The sequence below is a fragment of the Rattus norvegicus genome, chromosome 9 (assembly GCF_036323735.1).
Source record: "Rattus norvegicus strain BN/NHsdMcwi chromosome 9, GRCr8, whole genome shotgun sequence".
NCBI classification, from domain to species: Eukaryota; Metazoa; Chordata; class Mammalia; order Rodentia; family Muridae; genus Rattus; species Rattus norvegicus.
The window spans coordinates 69932256-69960099 of NC_086027.1; the positions used below are offsets into that span (position 1 = coordinate 69932256).

The 27844-nt window shown below is 40.5% G+C and overlaps 1 long non-coding RNA gene across 2 annotated transcripts; it reads right to left on the bottom strand.

Moving 5' to 3' along the window:
- Positions 1-5079: 5079 nt before the first annotated feature.
- LOC108351940 (uncharacterized) lies at positions 5080-27598 on the bottom strand. 2 transcript variants are annotated; one of them, XR_005489165.2, is made up of 6 exons: positions 27478-27598; positions 25639-25690; positions 16424-16473; positions 10607-10662; positions 5798-5896; positions 5080-5487 (listed from the first exon to the last, which is right to left on the bottom strand). It is a non-coding gene; the product is annotated as an uncharacterized LOC108351940 (long non-coding RNA). The 2 variants fall into 2 exon arrangements; XR_001839827.3 differs by lacking the exon at positions 25639-25690 and having other exon boundaries at positions 27478-27592.
- Between the last annotated feature and the right edge of the window lie 246 nt (positions 27599-27844).

Below are 27844 nucleotides of genomic sequence, written 5' to 3' on the forward strand. Positions count from 1 at the left end.
TGACTTGGCCTTGGGTGTGGGTGGCAAACTGCTGAGCCAAATGATCAGTGGACTTAAAAAGAAGACAGAGAAGACACATAATGCTGTGTCTCCTAAGAAATGACATGATCCTGGTTGTTCTTACATGAGGACTGAAGGGATTGTATAGGGATAACTGTGTACAAGAACTGTTAAGACCCTGATAGGACAGGGTGTCTGTGGCCACAGCAGCTATCCTTCACAGATGGGAATTCATTTTCTTGAAGGTTAATCAGGCAAGGAGTGAAGTTCTGAAACATGGAATAATGTAGATGAACTTTAAAAACCTTGACAACGTGCGTCCTGTTTAAAATACCTAGCATTAATATCTATCCTAACACTGTTGGCATTATTGTTCCCATGTCTGGAAGTGAGACTGTTTGTAACGGGACTTCTCTCACAGTTCATGGCCAGTGCAATGAATGTTAGTACATATTCCTCTGGGGAGAATGATGGTGCTTCCTCCTTCGTTAAGAAGTGTGACATGTTAAACACCCTCATACCAGCAAGAATTCTTCATATTTTCCCCTAACTGAAATGAAGGTATTATTAAAAGAAGCCAGAGGTCCTGGCTTTAAAACATAAATTTTCCTTCTCCAAAAATTCACTAGAAACATATTTTAGCTTCTTGTGTTACTTTAGTCTTGGTTCAGAAACAGAGGACAAATAGCAGCTCTGGTTCTTGTCACGGACTTAGAGAGATCATCTGTTTGCTTCATCTGCAAATTTATGTTGTTTTCCTTCAGAAGATTTTCTGTTACAGGCCACATGGTCTCCGAGTGAGTCAAGTTGCAGATTCTTAGTCATTCAGAAACTTTCAACTCAGCCAGACAAAGTTAAATCATGTGCACAGCCTCCTCCTTTCTCCTCAGCAAACTCCCAAAGCTTCTGCAGACTTTGCTATAGGTCTCTCATTCTGTCACTTAGAAGAAGACATCTACAAAAGATTTTTACCCAGAAGACATGACAATGAAGACTTCTGCTCTTAGTGTTCAACTTTGGAATTTTCTGACTTTACATTTCTGAGGCAGAAACAATGTTAAGGGTCTTTAGGCCAGAGAGTTGTTTTCATAACTTTTTATACAAGTGCCCCAACAAGTCAGATAAACCATGTGTCTTTTGAATGCCTATTAAAATTTCTGTGCATGTCCTATAGGTGGCATGGGTAGGACTACTGGGCATCACCTTGTATTTCTCACCTCTCCCAGAACATTGGTTTTAGTGGGCATGGCTGTTTGCAGTATTGGAAGTGATTTGAAAGTAAACAAAGACTTAAAGAGTCCTGGGAGATGTTATTGACCTTAGGTATTTTCCTGAACAATTTCAACCAACTCTACATGGGCAAAACCAGGAGAGAGAGAGAGAGAGAGAGAGAGAGAGAGAGAGAGAGAGAGAGAGAGAGAGAGAGAGAGAGAGAGAGAGAGAGAGAGAGAGAGAGATCTCCTGTCTTTGATTTCCATAGCAGCCTTCATTCCTCCTTTCAATTTCAGCTGAGCCCCACTCTATGGAAATTGTGATTTCTTGGCATCATTTTGTCATTCACGTTTGTTCCTTCCCACATGTCTGGCCTTTCTAGACTAGAGATGTAAGATAGGGATATACGGAAAATACTTGTCTTGGTTTGTGTCCTACCTACATCCTTCCTCTATCTACTCTTTACTGATGGGACTGTGGTTATACACAAAGATGTCTGTCTCCAGAACTCAGTAGCCAATGAAAAGAAACCACATAGAAGTTGTTATGTCAACAGCATCTAGAGCCATTTCACTTTCAGCAACATCTTCTGAACAGCCATGATGGGAGATAGCTTTGAACACTTCCCAGGATTACAGCTGATTAGTCAGCACCATTCACTTTACTTGAGACTTTAATTTCCTCAGTACCATTGATTCTTCATTAAATTTGGGCCTTTCTTTTTATTCCCAATGATAATAACCCCATTTAAAATCTTAATATAGGGCTTAAATTGGTCCATTAACCTCCTTCTACTCCTCCTGACTTCGGTTTTGAATTCTTTCTGCAGAGTGAGGTGATCTTACATTTCCTGGAATAAGAATTTTCATTGTCAATGTTCTTCTCTTCATGAACCATTGACAGCCTCAAGTTACTCTTCAGTCCAGAAGCCTTGACTGAATCTACAGCATCCCAACACTCTATCTTGACCTTTAAAGTTCATCAAATCAGGCTCCAACTATCTCTCTAGACTTTTTCCTCTTTACTTCCATAAATAGTCTTTTCTTCAGCAAGTTTATTCAACCACTGCATTTCTCCTCTTATTGTTTCCAGCCTCAACCTCAAGTGAATTCTGGCACCAAGAGACAAATGACATTTAGTATCTCTAGGACCATACTGGTAGCAACTTTAGATCATTAAAAGCCTTCAGCTATACTTTCCCATTCCCTCATTCATCTCTTCATTTATTTAATCTCTCTCTCTCTCTCTCCATATATATATATATATATATATATATATATACACACACTCACACATCTCAACCTTGATATACTTTGACCTGAAACCCAATAGACATCATGAGAGGCTAGACACAGAGCCTGACCTGAATATACTTTTACTCATGTAAAGAGGCATAGGAGTAAATCAATAAATAAATATACCTATCTAAGAATCATAGGTGGAGGCACACAGTAAGAGACTGAATCTTCCAAAGAGGGGCAAAGAGAAAAAGTTTATAAATATTAAAAATGTTTGGGCTGACTTTTGGAGGGTGAGGTAGAATTCGTCTGAGGGTTATGGAATCTTAGTAGGTGGGGTAAGTTTGAACTATAAGAGATGAAGTCGCTGAGGTAGATCTGATGAAGTCGCATCAGATCTCAGTAGTTTTCCCACCTACATTATGCTAAGGAGTTTGGACTTTGCCTCAGCCTCAGAAGCAAACGTGAGCCATTTATAGACAGATGTAATAACTGTGTGTGTGTGTGGGGGGGCACCTGTGTGTAAGATAGTGCTATTCACAGAAAGAACAACCTGAGTGGGAAACATGTTTGTGGAGAGAGAGAGAGAGAGAGAGAGAGAGAGAGAGAGAGAGAGAGAGAGAGAGAGAGAGAGAGAGTCTTTTAGTTTCAAGAGCTTGTGGAGCTTCGGAAAGTGTCAGTAGATGGTTAGGTGAGTAGAAAGATATGGGCCCGAGAGTGCAATCTTAAACAATCTATGTCATTGAGGAAATGGTAGGACTGGTTTCACTTCGACCTAAAAAAATTATAAAATAGGAAGAGAATATGACATCAGAAGGAAAACTGGAAGGGGGACAAAAGCCACAGCAGGAGAAAATTTAAGAATGTATGTGGGGCGGGGGAAGGAGAGGAAGAAGGAGAGGACCATTTGGGGAGGATCAAAAGGGAATGGCGGGGTGAATTGGGTGTGAATATGAACAAGACATGATGCTTATATGCATGAAATTGTCAAAGAATACATTAAAATAATCTTTGGGTTTTGTTGTTTGTGATGGACTTTTTTTGTTGTTGTTTGCTTGTTTGAGTTAATCTTACAATGCAGCTCTGGCTAGACTGGGAACTCACAAATGTATATACCAGGCTGCCCTTTGAACTCCTAGATATCTGTCTGCCACTGCCTCCAGAGTGTTGATTAAGGGCGGGTGCCACCAAGTCCAGTTAAAAATAATTATTAAAGGAATAGAATGCTGTCAAGGAGTGTTTTAAACACAGGGATCTTAAGCTTCATATTAGTGACAGAAGCCGATGGAGTGGGGATTTCAGAGGACTGGAGAGAGTGTACAGATGGAGGACTGGATTCCCCTCTGAATCTTATGGCAGAAGAGATTGGTGAAATATGGGATATGAATGTCTGAATACCCTTGGCTTTGATGGAAGGGGAAGTCAGAGTAGACTGGTAGGGAATTGTCTTGGGGCAGTGACCATGAGAGAGGAGTGTTCTGCAGCACAAAGTATTTGGTTGGATTTCCCCTAGAGTCCCTGGAATTGAAGCTGCATTGAGAGTACAGGCCTTCCATTGTGACTAAGCAGCTAAGAGTGACCCAAGAATCTGTTTGCAAAAGGAAAGTTGCACTGGATTTTCTCTGAGGCCTCTTTGAGTTTTGAAATGTTATGATTCTGTGATTAATTTTTTTAAAAAAATAAATTAATAGAGCAAACAGTATTCAAGAGGAATGTTTAAATTACTTCTGAGAACAAACTTTTTAAGTACACTTAAGCATCGTAAAACATCCACTCCCACAGAAATAATTGATACGCCAATTATAAATCTTTCTTAGCTGTTCATTCAGGCAGATTTCCTGAGACCTATGCTTGGCCACGTTCTGTTTACCTATTTCAAGTTCTTGTTTGTATTTCAAAGCCCAAACTGCATATCTTTCAACAACATGTTTCAGCCTGGCTGATCCCAGAGTAGAGCTAAATTATTAAAGTTTTCTATTATGTGCAAGATGAGTTCTTGATGAATTGGTTTATCTCTGGAGAAATGCCCATCTTCTTCTTAATTTAGGACACAGCTGTCAGATTGCAAACTTCATCAAAAATGGCCACACATAACTCAGACACCTCTCAGAGACACTTCCTCTCAATTGGCATGGTCTTTGAGGACAAACCACACTCTGAAATGTTTGTGTAACAGGAAAATGTGGTGTCAAGGTTGATCAAAACAAGATAGGAGACAATATATTTTCACAGAATTTGCATACATTATTAAAAATAATAGCAAATGCACCTACAGAATGAGAACACAGCCAGAGAGAGAGAGAGAGAGAGAGAGAGAGAGAGAGAGAGAGAGGTTGAAGAAAACACAGCTGATTAAGTGCACGTGTGACGTCCAGACCTGATGTTAGTGATAATGAGGTTGACCCATTTTAAGTTTAGGAGAACATTAGCAATCTCCCTACCTCAGTGAAAACGGATGAGGCCTCTGTTAGTCGCCGTAAATCATGAGCTGACATTTGGATGAAATGTGTGAGGTACCCATCCTAAACTTCAGTTAGCTTTAGTAGAGCATATAAGGAAGCGTCTTGGCAAAAAAATAAAATAATAATAATAAAAATAAAAAAATCAATTAAGACAAAGCAAACTGAAATCCAATAATGCAATGCAAACTGTATTTTCAAAGGAAATTTTTAAGAATTATTTTTAATTGTCTGTCTGCCCGTCTGTCTGTCTGTCTGTCTTTGTAAATGTTAACTTGAGCGCAAGTATATGTGAATGCCAGATGCATTCAATTCCTCATGTGACTGGATTTATATGCCATTGTACTGGGAATTTAACTCAAGTCCTTTGTAAAAGCAATACATGGGTTTAAATGTTGAGCCATATCTCCGGCCCCTAATAAAATAATCAGAGGCTATTTATTGATGTGTAGGGAGGAATCCAGAAAGACATCAAGTTGGCAGGACAATTTCCAGGGTTGACAGAAACATGATCCTGTGAGCAGGTCCTCTGTAGCATTATCTGATATAATGTGACCTTAGGAGACCATGCAGATAACCTGGAAGGGAGAGAGATTCAGACTTACTCTCTATGTCTCCTGATTTTGCCTCCCATTGAAACCCAACTGGTACCTGGACAAGGGAGCCAGCCAGTTGGTCTATAGGAAGTAACTTTCTATGGTATAAAACAGGGTGTGGAAGGAAAAAGAGGGGATTTAGGGGCTCATGATGAAGACACCCACCTATGGGACAGTAAAATGACCACTGGGAAGTGCAGAGGAAGGGAGACAAGGTTGACATAGTGAGCTCTTGTCTTACTATGCACTAGCACCTACTGCCATTTCTATCATGAGAGGCTTCCAACTGTACCACTTTGTCACGGGTTTGATCTTCGATTGCAGGAACTGGCTATGCTGGAACTACTGTCATCGAGCTAGACGGAGGTGAATCTGCGCTGTGGCCTTGGAGCTAAAGATAATCCAAGAATGAGATGGTATGTTGGGTTCGTATTCTTGATGTAAAATGAGACACTGAATAATCAAGACACATTTACCCTCCCGGAGTGTATTTGTTCCTTCTGTTGCTGTGATAAAGTGCCAAACACTATTTATAGAAGAAACTTAATTTGTGCTAATTTCCAAAAAGATAAAGAGTCTATCAAGATTGGGAAGCAACTGTCATGACAGCTGAAGCAGCAAGCTTCAAACTTGTATCTTGAACATCAAACCTGAAGGGGAAAAGGATAAAACCTTATCTCTCAAAATCTGTGCCCTATGACATCTTCCAGCAAGGCCACGCATTCCCAAACAGTTCCACAAATTGGTGGCCAGTTGAGACAGTGGGGAATGTTTTTCATTCAAAATACTATATAGAGCTCAAAAGTCCATAGTTAATTTAATTGGGCTATGATAAAGATTCTTCCTCCATATGGGCTTAGCAGAGAATCTATTTCTATACTTTCCCACCTTGGTGGTCTTTTGGAATTTCTTGGCTTATGGTCATTTCCAGCATCATCAAAGTATGTGACTCTAAGCTTTGCTTCCATTGTCACATGGCTTTATTTTAATGACTATTTTACAACAACCTGTGATCATATTTAGGGACCACTTGGACAAGTCAAGATAGTCAATTTACAACAAGATCCTCATCTTAATCAGATCTACAGAATACTTTTTACTACTTAAGTAAGGGGGATTCCAGTCCGTGCATGGGGCGGTGCTACCATTATTTAGACCACCGTAGGGAGGAATCAAGGGCAGTTCACTTACTATGTGGCTAAGTGCCTGCAGCCGTAGCCTCTTACTTATAAAAGTATGCCATTGTCTCAGAATGAGAGCCCAGTACGAGAATTTGTATACAGATCGATTATTCCAAATGTAGGTCCTGCTGGAGAGATGGCTCAGTGGTTGGGAGCACTGACTGATCTTCCAGAGGTCCTGAGTTCAAATCCCAGCAACCACATGGTGGCTCATAATCATCTATAATGGAATCCAATACCCTCTTCTGATGTGTCTGGCAGCTACATTATACCCAAATGTAGGTCCTGAGAGCATCGGTAGTAGACTTAACGAAGAGGAGCAGAGGGAAAGTCAATTCAAAGGTACATTATTGGATTAACTGTCATTGTAAACATTTGTGGCTAAACCTATGCAGGACTCTTTGAATAAGACACAGGGAGCTCTTAAAAAAAAAAGCCTGACCAAGACAATAGCATGGATGGGAAATTATTATTACTACCAATCATTGACTAAGCGCTGGCCCCAAAAGTGTTAACTCTCTGAAATCATAAACTTCAAATTTCCTCTGGGGTCTTACAATACATTAGAAAAGTCTCAGGGTTAAGAGCGAAGAGCTAGAGAGATGTGTGAGCAGCTACAGCACCAACTGAATAATGCTACACACTAGAGTGAAGAGTGATCCAGAAGAACATGAGATGTAGCACAAGATACACACACACACACACACACACACACACACATTTCTACTTGGAGGAGACTCTCACGAGAAGAATAACTTCTCTCTCATATATTGTGATTCACAAATGTGGCTCATTGAACAATTATACACGAGAAGCCAGAATCATTACTATATTTGTCCAAGTCTTTCTCTTTGTTAGGGGAAGCATTGCATCCATAATGGTTAGAAAAAAAGGAAAAAAAAGATTGAAAGTGTTTTAATAGCTTAAGATGCAAGACTCTTTTTGAACACCCACTCATGGTTTGATTTAATGTCTAGCAGAGGAGGCCAACATTAACAATAAATGAAAGATACCGGCGGAATCAAGTACTCTCGAATGTTTTCTATCTGTCAAGGAAGTTCCTTTGAGAAATGATGACTGAGCTAAGACTTGAAAGATAGGCAGAAACAACGAGAGTAAATGGAACAGCATGCCAATCAGAGAACCTAGAGGGAAAGCCTGAACTGGGACAGAGCGTAGTATGCTTAAAGGGCTTGGAGAATCCGGAGTGGCTAAGCAGGAAGGAAGAAGAAAGACAAAGTGAATTGAAAATGTGGAAATTGATACAGCAGAGGTTTTAAGAGGTTCTGTCAACATTGCAAATGATATCTTTATGCTATATTATTTATTTATAGTTATATATATTTATTATATATTATATAGTACTCATATATATTTACAGTATATTAGTAATACACTCCAGTGTATTACTAATAACTAACATTGAGAAATTGATATATTTAAAAGGCTGCTTTCTTGGTAGAGAGGGGACAAGAATCAATGAAGGGTAATATGACACTCAAAGTGAGAGAAAATGATTGACAGACTGAGAACATGGCTCACTGTGATTAGAACTTAGCTATCCAACTATAAATGCTGATAAATACCAGAGGGGAAATGACCTGTGTCCACAAGAAATGTAATGGTTCATGAGAAAGCCAAGAAACATCACTTCAGCTTATGAACCACTGGTGAATCAGCCAAGAGCATCAGGGTGCATATTAAGTTTTTATATTTTAGTTTAAAATACGGAGGCTCTTTAACAGTTGGAACCATATAAAGTAAGAGGGGTGGACTCAGAAATGAAGGTATTTGGGTCTATCCCAGCAAAGGCTATCTGGCTAGATGTAATGGAAGATTTTTTTTTTTTTTTGGTTCTTTTTCTCGGAGCTGGGGACCGAACCCAGGGCCTTGCGCTTCCTAGGCAAGCGCTCTACCACTGAGCTAAATCCCCAACCCCAAGATATTTTTAATATTTACATTTTGAGTTCTTTTTCAAAAATGTTTCTGGAATAGAGTTTCGTTAGTAAAGCAGGAACTCATAGTGCTCAGTCAGTTTTAGCGGACTTCCTATGCTTTCTTAAAGGCAAGCTTCAGTCATGAGAAGGCAAGGTTAAAAGCAAATGGTAACCCAGGAATATAAGGGGGAATAGTCATGTGGGTCAAATGGTATGCTATGCAAATTAAAAACAGGAAGAGAAGAGAAAGAGAAGGAGGAGGAGGGGGAGAAGGAGGAAGGGGTGAAGGTGAGGAAGGGGCGAAGGTGAGGAAGAAGGAGATATGACCTAGAATATGGTTGAAATAGAGATCATTTGTTACTTTAAGCTGGGAAGGACTGTTATGTATATTGTAGGATAGCCAATATGAGTATCATTTCTAGATTCTCCTAACAGTCTCCTCTCACCCCAAATAATATGGCAAACAAAAGTAGCCCTTTGCTATACAAAACCCCCTTTGCTAAGAAGCATTGTTCTAGACCTTCGGTAATTTTGATACCATAATAAAAAACCATGAACAAAGCCGAGCAAGATTCGCAAAGGAAAGAAGGCCAAGGGGAAGAAGGTGGCCCCGCCCCCGCCGTGGTCAAGAAACAAGAGGCCAAAAAGGTGGTTAATCCTTTGTTTGAGAAAAGGCCTAAGAACTTTGGCATTGGGCAGGACATCCAGCCCAAAAGAGATCTCACGCGCTTCGTCAAATGACCCCGCTACATCAGGCTGCAGCGGCAAAGAGCCATCCTCTATAAGCAGCTCAAAGTACCTCCTGCCATCAACCAGTTCACCCAGGCCCTGGACAGGCAAACAGCGACCCAGCTGCTTAAGCTTGCCCACAAGTACAGGCCAGAGACAAAGCAGGAGAAGAAGCAGAGTCTGCTGGCCCACGCTGAGAAGAAAGCTGCTGGCAAAGGGGACGTCCCAACTAAGAGACCACCTGTCCTCCGAGCAGGGGTCAATACAGTCACCACTTTGGTGAAGAACAAGAAGGCTCAGCTGGTGGTGACTGTCCATGATGTAGACCCCATTGAGCTGGTGGTTTTCCTGCCTGCCCTGTGTCGTAAGATGGGGGTGGCCTACTGCATCATCAAGGGAAAGGCCAGGCTGGGGCGCCTGGTCCATAGGAAGACCTGCACCACTGTTGCCTTCACACAGGTTAACTCGGAAGACAAGGGTGCTCTGGCTAAGCTGGTGGAAGCTATTAGGACCAATTATAATGACAGATACGACGAGATCCACCGCCACTGGGGAGGCAATGTCCTGGGTCCTAAGTCTGTGGCTCGCATTGCCAAGCTGGAAAAGGCAAAGGCTAAAGAACTCGCCACTAAGCTGGGTTAAATGTACACTAAGTTTTCTGTACATAAATATAATTACAAAGTTAAAAAAAACATGAACAAATAAAGGAACCTAAAAGGATGATTTCTTTTATTTAACTCCTTTTCATAGGTAGCCAATTTACTCATAATCCTTGATAATAATTTATTTCCACATGGTTTTGATTTTAAATCAAATAGGAGACACATTTTGCTACAACCTGTCTGCTGTCTGAGCCAAAATGTTTCATGTGTGGAAAGTAAGTCAAGTTGAAAAACAAGTTGAGTCAGTAGGTCACCAAAACTGTGTGTGAGTAAACTTTTATGCAAATACGTTGGCATTTTGCCACTGAGAGAGAAACATGGAGAAGATCAAAAGGCTGCCATTGCTAAAACACAAACATTCAATTTTGTCTTTATTTTCCATAGGTCAAAAAGAGTTTAAATGAATTTTCCATGATGCAAGAAAGCATTTGTCTTACTTGTAAATCACGAAATTACCAAATGCCCCCTTTTAAAAGAATGATTTTGCTGTACCTGGAAAGTTCTCTCATTGTGATGTCGTTTGTCTTAGTTTCTTTTCTGTAACTGCGATAAAATACTCTGACAAAAGCAACTTAATAGAGAAAGAACTTACTTTTTTACATCTTATTATGGTGGTAGAGATGTCAAGGTAGCAGGATCTTGAAGCAGCTGATCGCATCGTTTCCATAACCAGGAAGCAAAAAAAAAAAAAAAAAAAATAGTGACTGGATGCTTGCTAGTGCGAAGCTTGCCTTCTCCATCTTACCAGCCCAGGACCTCAGCTGTGTGAAAGGTCACCATTGGAGTGGGCAGGTTGCCCCACCTCAAGTAATGGAATTAAACAGTCTCCCATGGGCATACCCAGAGGACCTTCTCCCAGATAATTCTAGATTTTTGTCAAACTGACAATTTACACTAATCATCACAATACCTGTCTTCATTACATCTTAATGCTTAGTTGAAGGCTAATGTTTCACATGTAAATTGATGATATTTTAAGGCTTATTATCAGCTTACATTGCTCTCTGACTAAGGATCATAATTTTCTATAGACCCGTCAGCCTCTTTCGTCATTGCATGTCTGAAGTAGATTAGGTTAGACCAGATTGCTAAGGAAGCTTGCTTCATCCCGTCGTAAACCATGAATCTCTGAAATGTGCTTTGGCCATACTGATCTTCCTTCAGTTCTTTGCATATTCGCACCCAGACCTTTGCATATGATCCATCCTTTGCTTGGGAGCCTTTCCATAGCTTCTTCAATTTGGTTAGCTCATTCCCAGATTTCAGATCCTGGCTCACATAAGAGTTCCTCAGAGACTTCTCCATGCAGTTTTGCCAAATAAACAAAAAACAAACAAACAAAAAAAGCAAACATCTTATTATCAAAACATCTTGTATCTTTTCTTCATCGCCTTAATGATGATGTTTATAACTTCATCTGGGTGCTTATTGGATTCATAGCTACCTTCTCTACATAGCTCCCATTTTTACTGAACAGAAACTATATCTATTAATCTTACTGCTGTATTCCCAGCACTCAGCACAATAGGCTCTATGAATATTTGTTAAAATAACCAAATTTTATTGATACTAAAACACAACTTTTGCCTCAAAGGGAATACTATATAGTTTACTTTAGAGCCATTATGAGTGACTATTGCCCAGGAATGCAGATTTAGGCCACCTCAAACTCCATATCCCAATATGGATGCAATTTTGTGAAAATTTTATAGTAACAGAACAAAAGAACTGTAAATCAAGACACTTTTCAAATACATTGGCAAGTACATTGGGTATGTAGGTTATAGAAAGGCAGGGAAAACTCTGCTATAGGCAGTAAGTACTATCTGACAGTCGCTGGTTCACTGATTGGTGGAAAATAGAGATCTGTTATTACATTCCAAAGGGTTTTTATTGTTAGTTACAAAATGTTAAGCCTAATACAAGGGTAGGTGCAGAATAATTGTCTAGGGGGCTTTCCAGCCTTTCATGGAAGGCACTGACGACCCAATTGGTTGATCAGCCTTTGAAGGCACAGCTTCTCTCTAGGAAATCCTGTATTCGCACTTTTCATTGCTGTGACCAAATACTTGAGAAAAGCAACTCAAAAAGAAAGGTCTTGCTTTGTTTCATGATTTTAGAGCAGTGGTTCTGTTGCTGCCCCTTCGGATGTGGAATGACCCTTTCACGGGGGTCACTAAAGACCATCAGAAAACACAGATCTTTACACTATAGTTCAAAATAGCAGCAAAATTACAGCTATGAAGTAGCAACAAAAACAATTTAAAATTAAAAAAATAAAATAATTTAATGGGGGGGGTCATCCCAACAAGAGGAACTAATTGTATTAAAGGGTCACAGCACTAGGAAGACTGAGAACCACTGATTTCGAGGGTTCAATCTATGATTATTTGGATTCATGTATCTGGGTCCACTGTAAGGGAGAACATCATGGTCTGCAGGAAAGGGGAGGCTTTCCCTTTCAAGTCTAGGAAGGGAGATGGTGTGTGTGGGAGAACTAGGGACCATGTACATAGTCTTCAAAGGCATGCTCCATGAAACCTACTTCCTCTAGCTAGGCACAATTTCCTCAAGTTTTCATGCTCTCCCTGAAGAGAATCACTTCAATGTAGACTAAATGTTCAGCATATGATCCACACAGGACCATGCGTATTAAAACCACGAGAGTTAGTGAATCATTTAGACATTACAGTCACTGGAAACGTGGAAAGATGGTGTCTAGCATGCAATGATTTTGACTTATGCCCTTTAGACTTTATAATGGTAGAAAAGTGACACATAGGCAGAAATCGTATTCAAATTTAGATTTTGATCTTTTTCTAGGTTAATGAAGTGCTGAACATTGGCAGTGAGCTGTGTCCTCTCAGCTGCCACGATTTCCTGGGTGCAAACAGCTGACCTTTTGCAGTAGGCTGTTTTGTCTGACAAGATACTAGTTTCACCAGAATGTGACCCCATTGCAAGGTATCTAGCACATCAAAGATCAACTAAGTAGAACCTCCTGACTCTTTATACCAGCTTGTGTAAAATCCATTGAGACATGGCCACATGTATTTGTTTACTATTTCTGGTGGCTAATTATCCTCTTTAAAAGCACCATGGCATTCTTGAGACAAAGACTATGCTGCCTGGTCCTTCATAGAAAGTACTTGCCACTGCAGATCTAAATCGTTTACTTTTTGCTTAGCTCATTAACCAGGTGCCATGCAACTTAATCCAAGGAAAAATGCAATGCAATAACACAAATCTGTATATTTCCATTGCTGAAGTGTTTATTATAGGAACCCTCAGTGAACACTGGCTGTGTGTCAGCTATCCAGCTAAGCATACTGTCGATATCCTCTCATGAAACAACAGTAGGTCCTCATCAGACTTGCAAAGGGAAGTGTTTAATGTGGTTTCCCAGAACTATGATGTTGATGTGGAAAAATGCAAGCTAGTATCAGCTTCCCGTTCAGTTGCTACCAAGATGCTGGGAAGACTGGTGTGTAGCAATGACTTATACTTGGAGATCTCCAGATGCTATATTCCTTTAGACTGTCCAGAGAGCTGAAGAGAATGGGCTAAACATAATAATATAGGGCAAAGAGGGGCACTCGTGGGAGCACTGGGAACTAGGAAAAACCCACTGTGTCTCACTTTATTTGGTTAGGCTTGAATATGACAACATATATCAGGGTCTTTGCAGGAAAAACTGGTAAAATGGATCAGAAAGAATCAAGTGAGGAAAGTGACTGGACAAGTAGTGGAGCGAGTATAAAAGTATCCATGTAGTGCTGGTGAGTTTCAAGTGCTTGAAGAACCTAAAACCAATCAGATGTGGCCATCGCGGGATGGAAGGCAAGGGATTTGGGAAGTCAACTTGAGAAGATCAAGAACTTAGAGTGGGGAACTTGAACATGAATATCAGATGGATGAGTCCACATGACACAGGTTCAAGAACCCTTGACAAGGACTCTGAACAACAAAGTCTGGGATCAAGACCAAGAAGCAAGTTTATCCGTGTGATCGCCTTAAAGCAATAGGGAAGACTGTCCTTGGCTATGGTAAGAAAACTGCATCTCCAGATCCCAATTTCTCAGTGGGAACAGCTTTGTCTTAACCTCTCCAGCTGCTCATGTTTTTTCTTCCCATACTTACAACACATGCCTCTATTGCGTTAGTGCGATATCATTGCCAACTCCTTTAGCAACCAAAGGCTCTCCCAACCACTCGCCATCACAGCCACAATGTCGTATATCCAGCTGTGTCACGCTCTTTCCCCGTCCTTGCTCATCGACTCAGTGTCACCACATAACCCACTGTCATAATTGTCTGACAGAACCCAGTGCAAATGTCAGATCTTCTCAGCAATATTGTCAGACTTCTCACCTTTCAGTAAGAATCAGCTGCATCCTCCTCATGACCACAGTGTTTCTTATATAGACCTATCATGAAGGTTTTATGGCGTCCCATTACTCTCAGATGAGGATTTTATGAAAGACCCTCCGTGTCTTTATAAGTTCCCATTTAGGTCTTGTCCCACCTTGTCAGCCCTGCATCTAGACTCCTCCTTGACCTCTATAGATCTTCCTAGAATAATTATTACTGTCTATATGCTGAGTTAATTCCTAGGTTCCCCCTCCCTCCATATCTCAACCAGGCAAGTGTTACCCAGGTTCTGTGATGAGACCAAACCCCACAGTTTAAATTCTCATAACTCTATGATAGCCTACACTGGGCAAGCAATTCTATAGTTGTTTGTGTGACTATTCGTTTGGTTGTCTTCTCTTAATCATGTGTTTTTTAGGAGCCGAGGAAATGCTCCATTGCTGCTGGCTTGTATTTCCATCTGTTCAGCCCAATGCTGGGCTCAGGATAGGTACTGAGCACACAGTAGTCAAACAAACGGGTCAATATTATTTTTGTTTGGTTTCGCTTCTTCTCTCATTCCGTCCAGAGAGCTCCTAGGAGGCTTCTACTTGATAGCTGTTCAGTGTGTTTTGATAGCATTGTATTCCACTTCGGTGACAGAATGACCTTTAGTTTGACCAGGAATAGCATCCCAAGAGTTCTTTAGCTAAAAGGCAGCAAGATAATAATGCCTTCATTGAAGAAAGTGTGTTTCTATGGATATTTCCTTATTGTGCAATATTTTCCCGGTCATCTGATGACCTCTATAGGACTCTCCGTAACGTGCTTCTCTCTGACACTGCTCATCCATGGGCATCCTTAGTGAGTGACATTTTCTTTTTTCTTGTGGTCTTAACTTCCAGGCTTTCTCTCCTGTTGATTTTATAAGTCACATTTCTGCACCTCCTATTCCTTCACCTTAGACTTCAGTGGTCTACAGGACCATTATTTGCTTTCTTACTTTGCTGACCTAACTCTGCTCTCATTCTCATACCTGGATTTCCTTCTAGAAATAAAATGACAGTAGAAATGAGACAGCTCCCTGACCCCCAGTAAAGGGGAGGTGCTGCTTCTCTACTTAAAGCAGAAGAGTTTATATATTTGGTTGTGAGCCTAGCCTTTAACGGCTGAGCCATCTCGCAGCCCAAAGCAGAAGAGTTTAAAGGTAGCTATAGGAGGAATAAACTATTAAAAATGGGGGTTGGCCAATTTGCTGGTTTTTTTTTTATGTTAAAGTAACGTAAAAACAATAGACGCAGCTAAGCATCCTGATGGTTTGTTTGTGAAATGCTGTAGGGAGCTCTACCTCTGATTGCAGCGTCATGAGGACGCAGAATGAGCCTAGGTTCCTAGGGACCTTGGAACTCTGTGCTGCAGGAGGATCCAGGCTTCATTTTTCAACAGGAGTTGGGCAGATGGATCTTATTTGATTCTGCCCTGTGCCATCCCTTAGCTCTGAGTCTGGAGCACAGTTATTTGTTAAATGCATGACATTCCTACAGGCGAGGCTTTCTTATAAGATTTTGTTCAGGGAAATAGATTCCTCCAGTCTTTTAAAAGCAGCTCCACAATGTTTACCATGTGATATAACAGACTGAGGTTAAAAAAATACTCCACGTTATTGTGCAAGATACATTTTCTTCACTTTAGGATTATACTCAACAAAATTGATATTTAAAACTGAGCACCAAGACAATGCTGTCAGTACATGGACAACTGTCCTTCTGCCCCCTGTTTCTTCTTTGGGCCTGTCTTCCCCACAAGTTCTCAGGGACCAGTACTGTTCTGGTTGTTAGTACTGAACCATGTTCTTAACATGTTTCAAATAGCTCAGCTGTCTTTTTGGACCAGGCAGTCAGTGCTAAGCACCCACCATGCCTCTTATGCCTCTTAAGTATTCTTGTTACAATAGAATTTGCCTTTCTGACTCTGTTTTCTTCTGCGTAATATTCTGCTTAGCCCACTCATGCTCACAGAAGCACTAATGTGGTACCGGCTATTAAAAGAGATGGTTTACCTCATTAATCCAGGTCCAGAGCATCAGTCTTTGGATATCACCAGCTGGTTCTGAAAATGATTGGAGGGAAAGAGAGATTGACATACATTACCTATGTTTATCCAAACTGGTACTCAAAGAAGGTCACTCACAAATGGGAAAGAGGCTGAGATGAAGGAGCTTTCTATGTATGTTCATGGTATCTTTTCCTATAGGATGCACGGGCATATATCTGCACTTTTGGGAGTGACAGAGCTCTCTTCTCTCACTGAGATACTCTGTGGACTTTAAACCTTGGGATTTTAGTCAAGATAGTATGCATGTTACATTAGGAATATCAGCCTGAATGAAGTTAGGATATTAGAATAATTGTCCTTCTGTGTCTCTTTCCTGTTTAACTTAGCAATAAGACCCACTATTTATTGAGAGATTCTTCTATGTGGTGTGTGTATGTTGGGAAGGGGTGGCATTTGTAACTTATTCTTACTTCATCAAAGCCTGCCACTTTGTTGTGGTTAATTCCCCCGAAACGTATTGTTGTACAGTAACTGGGGGCTGGAGGAAATGCAAACAGCATTTCATGACCTGTAATCCTAAAGTGAAGTGTCATTATTCTCATTCTTCTAGATGTACCTGGATTCCTTGGGCCTGGGGGAAGCTAGGGGTCATCTCCCCATCACACAGCATCACGCTCTCTCCTGAAAGAGCATAAGAACAGAAACTGGGGAGAAGTGTGAGTAAGAGAACAACCTGAAAACCAAACCCGGATGGTTCCGAGCCACCTTGTGGACCACCTAAGCACATGAGCTACTTCTGCATGTTGCTTGTCATGTGCCTGCCATTTAAGAGCAAAGGAGATTTGGCTATTATAGTAATTAACAGTCTCTGGAAGGCCCTACTACATAAGCCAGGAAATTAGCACCTTGCAGGTTTATACTATAAGCGTACAAATTCTTGAGCAATGGGACAGTTGCTAAATAAATATTCAATATCAAAGTGATACCCACTTTTGAAGTCTTCACTATTTCCTTCAAAGGAAAGGATAAGTTGGAGAGTTAAAAGCAGAGAAAAAAGGTATATATATAAAATTCAGATCACCAAGGGTAAGATAATTATATATCGTGGAGTTGTGACTGTTAAAATATTGGTCCAATCCTCCCCTTAGTACATAAAAAGACTGCAACCCGAGAAAGCCCAGAGCATACGAGAACACCTCCCAAATACTTCCTTCTCTATGTCACTGTGCTAAATATAGCTAATAATTGGTCCCATACAAAGACCCAGGAGCCAGGGACAGATTGGCTCTGTCTTAGTATCCCCACCAGTGGCTTCATACAGTCTCAAAACAGTGACTAAGACCACTGCATACAACAGAGGGGGAACATCGGCAAGGGACTAAGGCTTGTAGCTAAGAGACGAAAACTTGAAAGTCAGAATTCAGATTTACAAATTGTGACTGGCCAAGATTTCTGGCATTGGTTCCAAGTTAATGGAGCTTTCCCAGAATTGATTCCACGAAAATTTTACTAGAACTTTAAGCTTAGAAACACCACATCTAGAAAGAGACCTGTGACAACTCTCTTGAGAAGCCTATGGCTACACTGGGGTATGCATGATTGTCCTTCTCTTACACATTTCTTTATGTCCCTCTTAAAGCCTGCACTTAAATCTATACTAGAAGTTAGACAATGAAACTCTAACTTTGCTTCACACTGATTTGTTCAGAAGTTCTTTTCTGTGGCTTAAGTCAGGAATCCCATTTCACCTAGGTGGACACCCACGGGAAAAGCCCCTAAGGATGTGAGGGGCTGCAGCATAAGGCTTCCCACATTGCCACTCGGTCTTCCTTGGTGACCTCTTTGTGGATACTCTGAAGCATCATTGGAGTTTCCTTGTCTGTTGTGTAGCACAGCTGCCCAGCTCTCCTTCCTTGGTTTGTATGCTACCTTTGATCCTTTGTCTCACTCTTTCCCAGCCAGAGAACAACGTAGTGTTTAGTGAGTACCACTAGCCACAAAGATAAGAATTCCCTATAACATTTATCATGCCCTCTTTCTGGTTGGATGGGAACATCATGGCTGTCCAGGAGAACATCACTGTATAAGGACTATTAGGAAGGGTCCTGTGATGGTTCAACCCCTGGGTCAATTCCCAAGCCTAAGTTGAATAAAAATGTGAGGTGAGCAAGCCATGGAAAGTGAACCAGTAAGCAGTATTCATTCCTCCATTGTCTCTGGTTCAGTTCTTGACTCTAAGCTTCTGCTCCGAGTGCCTACCTACCCTGGCTTCCCTCAATGATGGACTGTGATTGGAGCATGTCAAGCAAATAAACCCTTTATTTTCCAAGTTATTTTTTTGTCATAGTGTTTATAAACAATAACATCTTCAGGGAGAAACTACACAGGTTCTCATTAGGCAAAGAATACTTTTGAAATGGCATGTATTGGATAAACATGCACGCTGGGAAGTCAAGGTGAGATTATAGTGAACATCTCTTGTTTTTGTTATTCACGGATGTCTTCATCTCTTTTTCCTCCTAGCAATAGTCCCATCCTTCTCTTGACAGGATGAGAGACAACCTTCTCTTTTCCCATTCTGTGGGGTGCTAGTGTAACTACTGGCCATAGCACACTCTAGGCAATGATTCAACAAATAGTGATTGACAGACCAGTTAAAGTCCTTCTCTGGGGTTTCACATGAGCTCGTAGAGAAATAAACATGCCCTTCTGCTGGGGGTTTAGTACTGGAATAGTCTATGAGTAGGATTATGCTGGCCATTTCCCCACTGAAATAAGGGTAATAGTCACATAAGTTGGGAACAGGATTGATTTAGAAGGAGAAGTAGACATAAGAGAAAGATGGAGAAAAGATAAAGATAAGGAAATGAACAGATCTACATTTTAAATTATACTTAAAATTTTAATTCTTAAATAACAACAAACAATAACAAAACAGTGCTACTCCTGGTTGCTAATAACAGAAACTGATAATTCCTATGTCTGTGAAGCTACTTTGAGCAGTGTTTCTGTTTATTGAAACTGAGAGGAGCCTGGCCAGTGGATTTAACCAAGGTCCATATGAAGCCTGGATGCTACTTAAGGTTTTGTGTGTGTGTGTGTGTGTGTGTGTGTGTGTGTGTGTGTGTGTGTGCACGTGCGCATGTGATTTTTACACACACTACTTTTATCATGCCAAGGACACTAAGGAAGCTTAGCATTTACTGCCTTGGGGATTAGCCTGTGGCTGCCCCCTCCTGCTCCATACTGGGTTTACGAGCATATGTCACCACTTTCACCTTTTAACGTGGGTTTTAGGGTTCTGAACTCAGGTCCTCATGCTTGTTCAGCAAGCATTTAACCCAGCAGGCCATACCCAGCTCCCAAATAATCATTTTAAGTGTTCTTACCTGTTTATGGTTCCCACAGTTTCTATTCTAGGAGAGTAGATCTTGACTGTATCTCCTGAACATTCTGTTCGTTTAGGCTTTGAGGTGGTAATCTGTTTCATGACCTTACCTAATTGTAGATACAGGGAAAGTTTGATGTTCTTCATTTGTCTGATGTTTTCTGGTCATAAAAACAGCACTGATGATTTCCAACCTTTATACTCAGCTGAGGCTGGAAGTCACAAGTGAATTTTGGTTGCCAGTTTCTCCATCCCTTGATATCTACCTTGGTCACCATGCAACAGGCAGGACAGGCTCTGGCACAGCCTTTACACTTTTGCCAAAGACTCACTGAGGCCCTGGGAGCCAGACACTTGGCCAAAGAAATCAAGTATTTCTTCTCATCTCAACATCCTGCCTCACTGACCATAACCCGGGGCACTATCCATCTCTCAGATTCCTTTCAGCACTTGTCAAGTTCAATCACTTATTAATGAGTCAAAACATCTTTTACTGTAGCTCCAATTCTGGTCTGATCATAATTTACCCACAAATCACTTCTCTCAGTCCCCTTTCATCACAGTCTCCAACTGATAAATTTCTCTGTCAATTGTGTTATTGTATGTTTCAGGACTTAACAAACCAGCTCTTCTCAAAAAGGGAGAAAATAATTGGAATATTTTATCTTTATGATTGCTGTGTAGGATATGTTTATGACCTGAGCCTATTTTGAGGAAGCCTCGTGGTTGAATAATAATATAATTATTATAATTAAAATAATGCCTATGGCCAGTCCCACTCAAGGGATTAAATTCTTACTTTAGATTATGCAAGTGACTCTAAGCATAATACATTCAGAAACCTTAGATGATGTGAAGTTTTGGGATAAAAGGAAATAAATTCTTTGGTGGCATACATCTTTAATCTAGGGCACTTGGAGGCAGGGGTCTGTGGATTTCCATGAGTTCCAGCATAGGTTGCTCTACATAGTGAGTTTCAGACCAGCAGGGCAACATAGTGAAACCCTGTGTAAAAATAGGAGGGTGTGTGTGTGTGTGTGTGTGTGTGTGTGTGTGTGTGTGAAATCAAATGATAGTTTCTGCAGATGAGTGGTCAATCATTGTAACCTTGTTGTTTATCTACAGCAGCTGAAGTTAAATTCTTAACAATGGTTGTGATTTGAGTATATTTCTACCAGTAGATCAAAAAAAAAATCATGTGTTCTGGATGTGTTTCTAAATCTTTTTAGGTCATGTGGTTTGGTGGCTTCTCTGAACACCGGAAGAATCTAAAACGAAGTTGAAATGGGTCATCATTCAAGTTACTGTGACCATGTTTCCTATGAACGTATTTCACATGCAAAAGGAAAACAGAATACGTTTTTTACAGGTCTCTATTTTATATAAACAAATTCAAGAGTTGAGTTATCTTTGTGGCATTAATTTGACTAACAATTAAGCTTACAAAGTATATGCTTGCTTGGGTGTTGAGAGCAGTTGTAAGGTAAGATCTGAAGGCTATCTGTGATCTTTGCTTCAGTCTCAAGCCAGAGAGTGACTCAGATAGATTTTGTTCTCCATTGTAATCTGCTAAAGAAGTGTATGAGTTACAAATGTGACTTACAAAAAAACCTGTGTTTCCTTGGTAAAGCTCTATAATGTTACAAGTACCTAGCCATTGTGTTTTCTACCTACCCTGCTGGTGATCTGCCTTTAGATTAGAACCAGGACTATAAGTTGTGTTCAAGGATGAATGAGGATGAAGGTTTGGATTGACTTCAAGAACATCCTTATTGTCTTATATTTATTTATTTATTTATATTTTATGTGTATGAATGTTTCACCTGAATGTATAAATACGCACATGTGTGTCCAGTACCCAGAGGGCAGAAAGGGTGTCAAATTCCCTGGCACTGAAGTTGTAGACAGTTGTGAGCCACTGCATAGGTTCTGAAAACCAAATCTGGGTTCTTTGCAAGATCAGCACGTGCTTTTAACTGCACTTGAGAACCCTTTTCTCTCTATTTGTGTTTTTACTGATTTTTTTGTTTGTTTGTTTGTTTGGGACTGTGGTAAATGACTCTTAGCAGAATCTGGACTGGAACAGCTAGAAATTCTCCCCGTGAGTTGTCTCTGGGCTGAACCTAGGTTTCGAGTTTAGTATCTCACAAGTGCCTCCTTTTCACTCAAGCGTTCAGCCTCAGGTCCAGTGATGGAGAATATGTGCAACTCTCTCATAAATGCTGCCGGCGGCAACTCCTCTACAGATATTACACTAAGACAAGAGATCCTCTAATATGTCTACTCTGTACACAGGTAGACCAGTTCTCCATTGGACAGAGGAGACATGATGGCTTAATCTGATTCCATTTAAGTCAATCTACTGCTGTGGGTGCTTTGACAGTCGTCAGACAGCATGTTTATAACACTTCTTGAAGTTTCTCTAATGTAGCATAGAAAGCCCACGTACAAGTCTAACATTCTTGAATGTTTAACTAGAAATGCAGTGGCTGCTTGGGGCCATTCTTAACCGCTGCAGAACAGAAGCCATTGGTAAATGCTTTTCTTCTTGATTTCCTAGACAGAGGGTCTGAGTCACGTATAAGGACCTCAGAAAGTATTTATGGGACCATACCTCACTTGCCTCAGCCACCTCAATAGCTCCTGCATGTGTATATTTCGTGTCACCCCCTTTCCATCTTCCCTCCCCCGGAGGCTGGCTCCCTAGTATTGTATTCAGAAATGAGCCATGTATAAGAAGGCCTTTGTCTTAGACTCTGCTCTCAGAGTTTTGAGTGTCTTAGCAAGAGGCTTTCAAACATCTGTACTATCTGTTTTCTGGGAAGTGATGAGGTCATTGGATTTTTCTTCCACAGAGCTTTTAGAAAAATATGAAAGAAATTGTATATGAAATCTAGGTGTGGGGCATGAAATCGGATCTGTAGTCTTAGCACAAGAAAGCTGAGGAAGGATCTTAGAATATACAGCAAGACCATGTTTCAAAAGGCCACAATCCACAATTCAAAAGGTCGACTATGGGACACTGACTTGCCCAGCATCTGCAAGGCCCTGGACTCAATCCTTAGCAATGAAGAAGAAGAAAATGACATACTAGAGGCAGATGAGAGGAAATAACCTTGACAACTATTAACTAAGGGTGTGATGACTTTATCAGTATCCTGAGGGAAAACAGATGGCACTCTCTAATTGGGACAGTTTGAGAATGGCTTAGAGACAAAGGGATTCACATCAAAGTAGGCAGGAAAAGAGAAACTAAGAGTGGAGCAAGAACTTAGGGTTATGTAGAGGGCTGCAATAACATTCAACACCACTAGATGGCGCTGGCTTCCACTGCGCCCCATGTGGAAGGCCAGGATAGCCTCTGCCATTACAAGATGGCGCCAGCCTTCGCCACACCAGCCGGCTCCCTTTCAGGAAGTTAACTGTGTGCATGTGCAAGAGTGCCTTCGTGCCAGGTCTTTGCCCACTCTGGGGCGTGCCTTATGAGATCATGGGTAAACAACCAATCAGGTGTGCATGCGCCGCACTAGGGTGTTTATAAGCGCGCCATGTTGGCGCGGCGAGCCCTTCCTCTTCTAAGATTAATAAAGTTGGTCACAGTAAGGATTTCTATGTACCCGCGTGTTTTCTGCCGGCGGGAAGTCGCACGCGGGACAGGGTTAGTACTTAGGCAAGGGTTGCCGGGATGCTCTGTTGCACTTGAAATTCAGATATATATTCATATATATATATATATATATATATATATATACACACACACACACATATATATATACATATATATATATACATATACATATATATGTTTAACTGTAATTATTACTGCCTCTCACCCTAACCCCTTTCTTCCTCTTCTAATTTTTAAAATATATACTCCTTCCTCCCCTTAACTCCTTCTAGATCTATGTCCCCAACTTCATGCCCTTTTTTAAAAATTAAAATACAATTATTTAATTTTCGCATTCTCCTTTTTCCATCCTTCCCCTTCATATTTCCTCTTCGCTTGCTTCCTTTTGAAATCATGGCCTTTTTTAAAAACAAAAAAAGTTGGCATTTTTACATATAGACACACAGCCACAGACACACCACACACACACACACACACACACACACACACACACACACACTCACACACACCCCTAAAATATAATATGCTCAGTTCACTTGGTGTAACTTGCTTAGTTTTATTTTTATGTATCTGATTTCAGGGCTGTCTATTTGCTTCTGGATAACCTATGAGGAAGCTCATCCCTGGGGAGGGCCATTTCTCTACCCCTCAGTATTTCTTAGTTGCCTCTTGTTCTTTGTTTAAGGGTGAGGCTCTGTAAGATTAAAAAAATTCCTTTCATGTTAGCATGTCTATTAGTGTTGTACTTCTTCAGGTATTGTTTATGCAAGGTAAGGTACCACAGATGAAGTTTCCCTGTCATTTCTAAGAGATGCAACCTCACAGGCACTTTCCTGATCACATTTCTCTTACAATCTTATTACTCCCTCTTCTCTGTTATGTTCCCTGAGACTTTGGTGTGGGGGTTTTGTTGTGGATGTACCCATTAGGACTGGGCACCCCATGCTTACTTATTTTCTGCATTTTAACTGATTATAATTTTTGTAATGGCCTCCTGTTACAAAAGCGTTTCCTTGATGAGAGGCAAGAGCTAAATTTGTCTGAGGGTGTAAGGTAGATACTTAGAATGTAGTTAGGAATTTTGTTGGTTTAAAGTGGTGATGTGTTGTTCTCTAAGATTCATGGCCTCACTAGGCCCTGGAAGTTTGTTAGGTTTCTAATATTAGATATAATTTCCTTTCTGTTTACTCTGCCTTCAGTCCAATTAGGAAGCTTCTGGTTACCACCAAGATGTAATTGTCACTATTGCCACTATTGCACTCATAGAGCTGTCATGTCATAGAGGTTGCCATTGAGGCTCATAGGCATTGCAGCTGTGACACTATCCCATTTCTCCATCCATTTCCCATGATTCCACTGGCTGTATCCTTGTGTTAATTCTGTGCCTTTAACTGTAACATGTTCCATGGCATCGGGGGGAGCAGAGAACAAGTAGAAATGAGGTAAATGGAAGCTGCTTCTCTTCTGGAACTCTTCTGAGGCAAATAAACCAAGCATTTCCAAGTCTTCAGAATCCCGCAGGTCCTAGTACATCTCAGTTCTATCACTTTGTTGCTTTGCTTTTGGGTTCTGCCTGTGGATCACGTACCACAGCAAGCCTTTAACACTCGTCAACAAGGGTTATTTGGAAGGCTCGTGTTTGATGAGCTCTAGAAGCCATTATTGCTTTGCATGCAACCTAGGGCACACATGTTCACACCATGGCTCAGAACCACAGCTACGGTTTAATCTTTCTCACTAGGAAACTTTATTTCATACCCTTATTAAGATTTCAAATGTTTTCTTTGTTGCTGTCGCTGGTGCTGCATTGGCTTTTCTGTTCTAGTGCTATTTACACAAAGAAACAAGGTGTTAGTCAAACCATGAGTGAGGCAGTGCCTAAGCGGAGGCCAACTGCGTAGGGCTGGAGGAAGATGCCAGTCTCTTCACTAGCTAAATGACTCACTCCCTCTAAGAGAGTACGATTTAGTTTCATGCTTCAGAAAATTCAAAACTGAGGTTTTGCTGAGAAACAGCCCAGGTTATTTCTCAGTTGTTGAAACTGTTCTCTACTCAAATGTCAGGCATCTACAATAAGGTCATGAGCTGGTATTTTCTGTGTGATTGTTATGTTCATGTTTTGTCTTAGCTTCTTTTACTGTTGCTGTAATAAAATACCCCAAATAAAATCAACTTAAGGGAGAAAAGGGTTTATTTGGCTCACCGTTCCAGGTTACAGGAAGTCAAGGCAGCAGGAACTTGAAGTATATCCATAGCTAAGAGCAGAGAGCAAGAATTAATGCGTACATGCTGATGCTCAAATGGCTCTCTCCTTTTCTTTCAGCCCAGAGTCTAACTCAGGAAATGTGGCCGCCCACATTCAGACAAAGTCTCCTTCAACACAACTAAGGGAGTCTCTCACAGGCATGCTCACAGGCCAACCTGATTCAGATAAGTATTGACCTTTCTCTTCCCAGATGACTTTAGATTCTACCGAGTCAACAATCAAAATTTACCAGCACAGGTTTCTACTCTATGGTTTTTTGCGTATACCATCTTCTAGTACCTATAACCTTCTAAGCATGGTATTATGATCTTTATTTTAAGTTATTTACTTACCTGGATTTTTGAGTGAGCATATAATATGGTAGGTTTCATGAAAACATTTTCATGTGCATATATTGCTCTACCTCTTTCATTACCTTCACATTGTTCTCCTTTGTCTACCCCCTTCCTTCCTGTCTCATTCTTCCCCCAAAGCCTTATCCCTTCTGTTTGCATGTCAGCGTTATATGGAATTGTGTGTGTACATGCATACACAAGTATACACTCTATCTATCTGTTTGTCTGTCTGTCTAGAGTCTAAATTCAGAAGAAAACATGAGGTGTTTTCTTTCTCCTATTACCTTTTCATATTCTTCCCTTTATTGCTCTTTAGTTCCCTTATACACACACACACACACACACACACACACACACACACACACATACACACACACCACCACCACCACCACCACCACCACCACCACATATAATAGAAGACATGTATAATGCATTATGAATCTGGCTTATTTAACTGAGCATTATGATTTCTAATTCCATTCATTTTTTCCTGCCAGTGACTAAATGAATAAAGCTTTATTGTGTGTACATGTACATATAATGTATATCTAGAGCACACAGTTTTGGATTCACGCAGCTACTAACATACCTATACTGTACTGAATCCAGTACTTGGTTATTGTGACTAGCCCTGCAATAAATATGGGTGTATAGTTATGCTTGTGGTATGTTGACTGAGAATCCTTTGAAAAAGTGTTTATATATAATCTCCAGTAGTAATATGGCTGGAGCATACATTAGTTCTAATTGTCACAGTGTCTATAAATGCTGTCATTCCCATCAACAATATATAAGGGCTTCTTTCCACCCACCTTCTTCCAGCATTTATATTGCTCCAAATCTGGTACTGAATACATTGCTGATGGGGAAAGAGGTTGGTTTGGTGGTAAAGGAATGAGCTTCTTACATTATCTCTGTTTTATGACTTCAGCCTACAAAAACCCATGCGTCTTTGATTTCGTGCAAGTGAAAAATAGAAAAAAAGTATACATATATATATATACATATATATGTGTATATATACATTTATCTTTATTTTGTTGAAGGAAACTGAGGTAAGGAGACTGTAACCAATATGCAAGATATTATAGATTCTAGCCAAGACATTATAGATCCTAACCAATATGCTACATATTATAGATCCTAACCAATATACTACATATTACAGATCCTAACCAATATATTACATATTATAGATCCTAACCAATATGCTACATATTCTAGATCCTAACCAATATACTACATAGTATAGATCCTAACCAATATACTACATATTATACATCCTAACCAATATACTACATATTATAGATACTAACCAATATGCTACATATTATACATCCTAACCAATATACTACATATTATATACATCCTAACCAATATGCTACATATTACACATCCTAACCAATATGCTACATATTATACATCCTTATTTCTTTCTTACCCAAGAAAGGTGTGGCAGGATACAGGAAGGAACTGGTATGGTAACTCCTTGGTGACTTGGGGGACTTCAATTCTACATTCTACACATCATCCTACTGTAACATTTTTGTCCTTGAGGCCACTACATAGTTCAGAGTAGCGGCTGGGACACTGGGTCATGGTATCATATTTTGGTATCTTAGCATTGTTCATTGTGACCTCCCCCCACCTCAGGGTGTCTTCATTTCTGACTTCAGTGTCTTATACATGGATCAACATGATAGAGAGTGTTAAAGTCACATCAAGAGAGTCTGACAAAGACAACATCCTCTGAAAAAACATCCAGTGAGGACTTAGAGTGGGGTTGGGGTAATAAGAAGGTACAGACC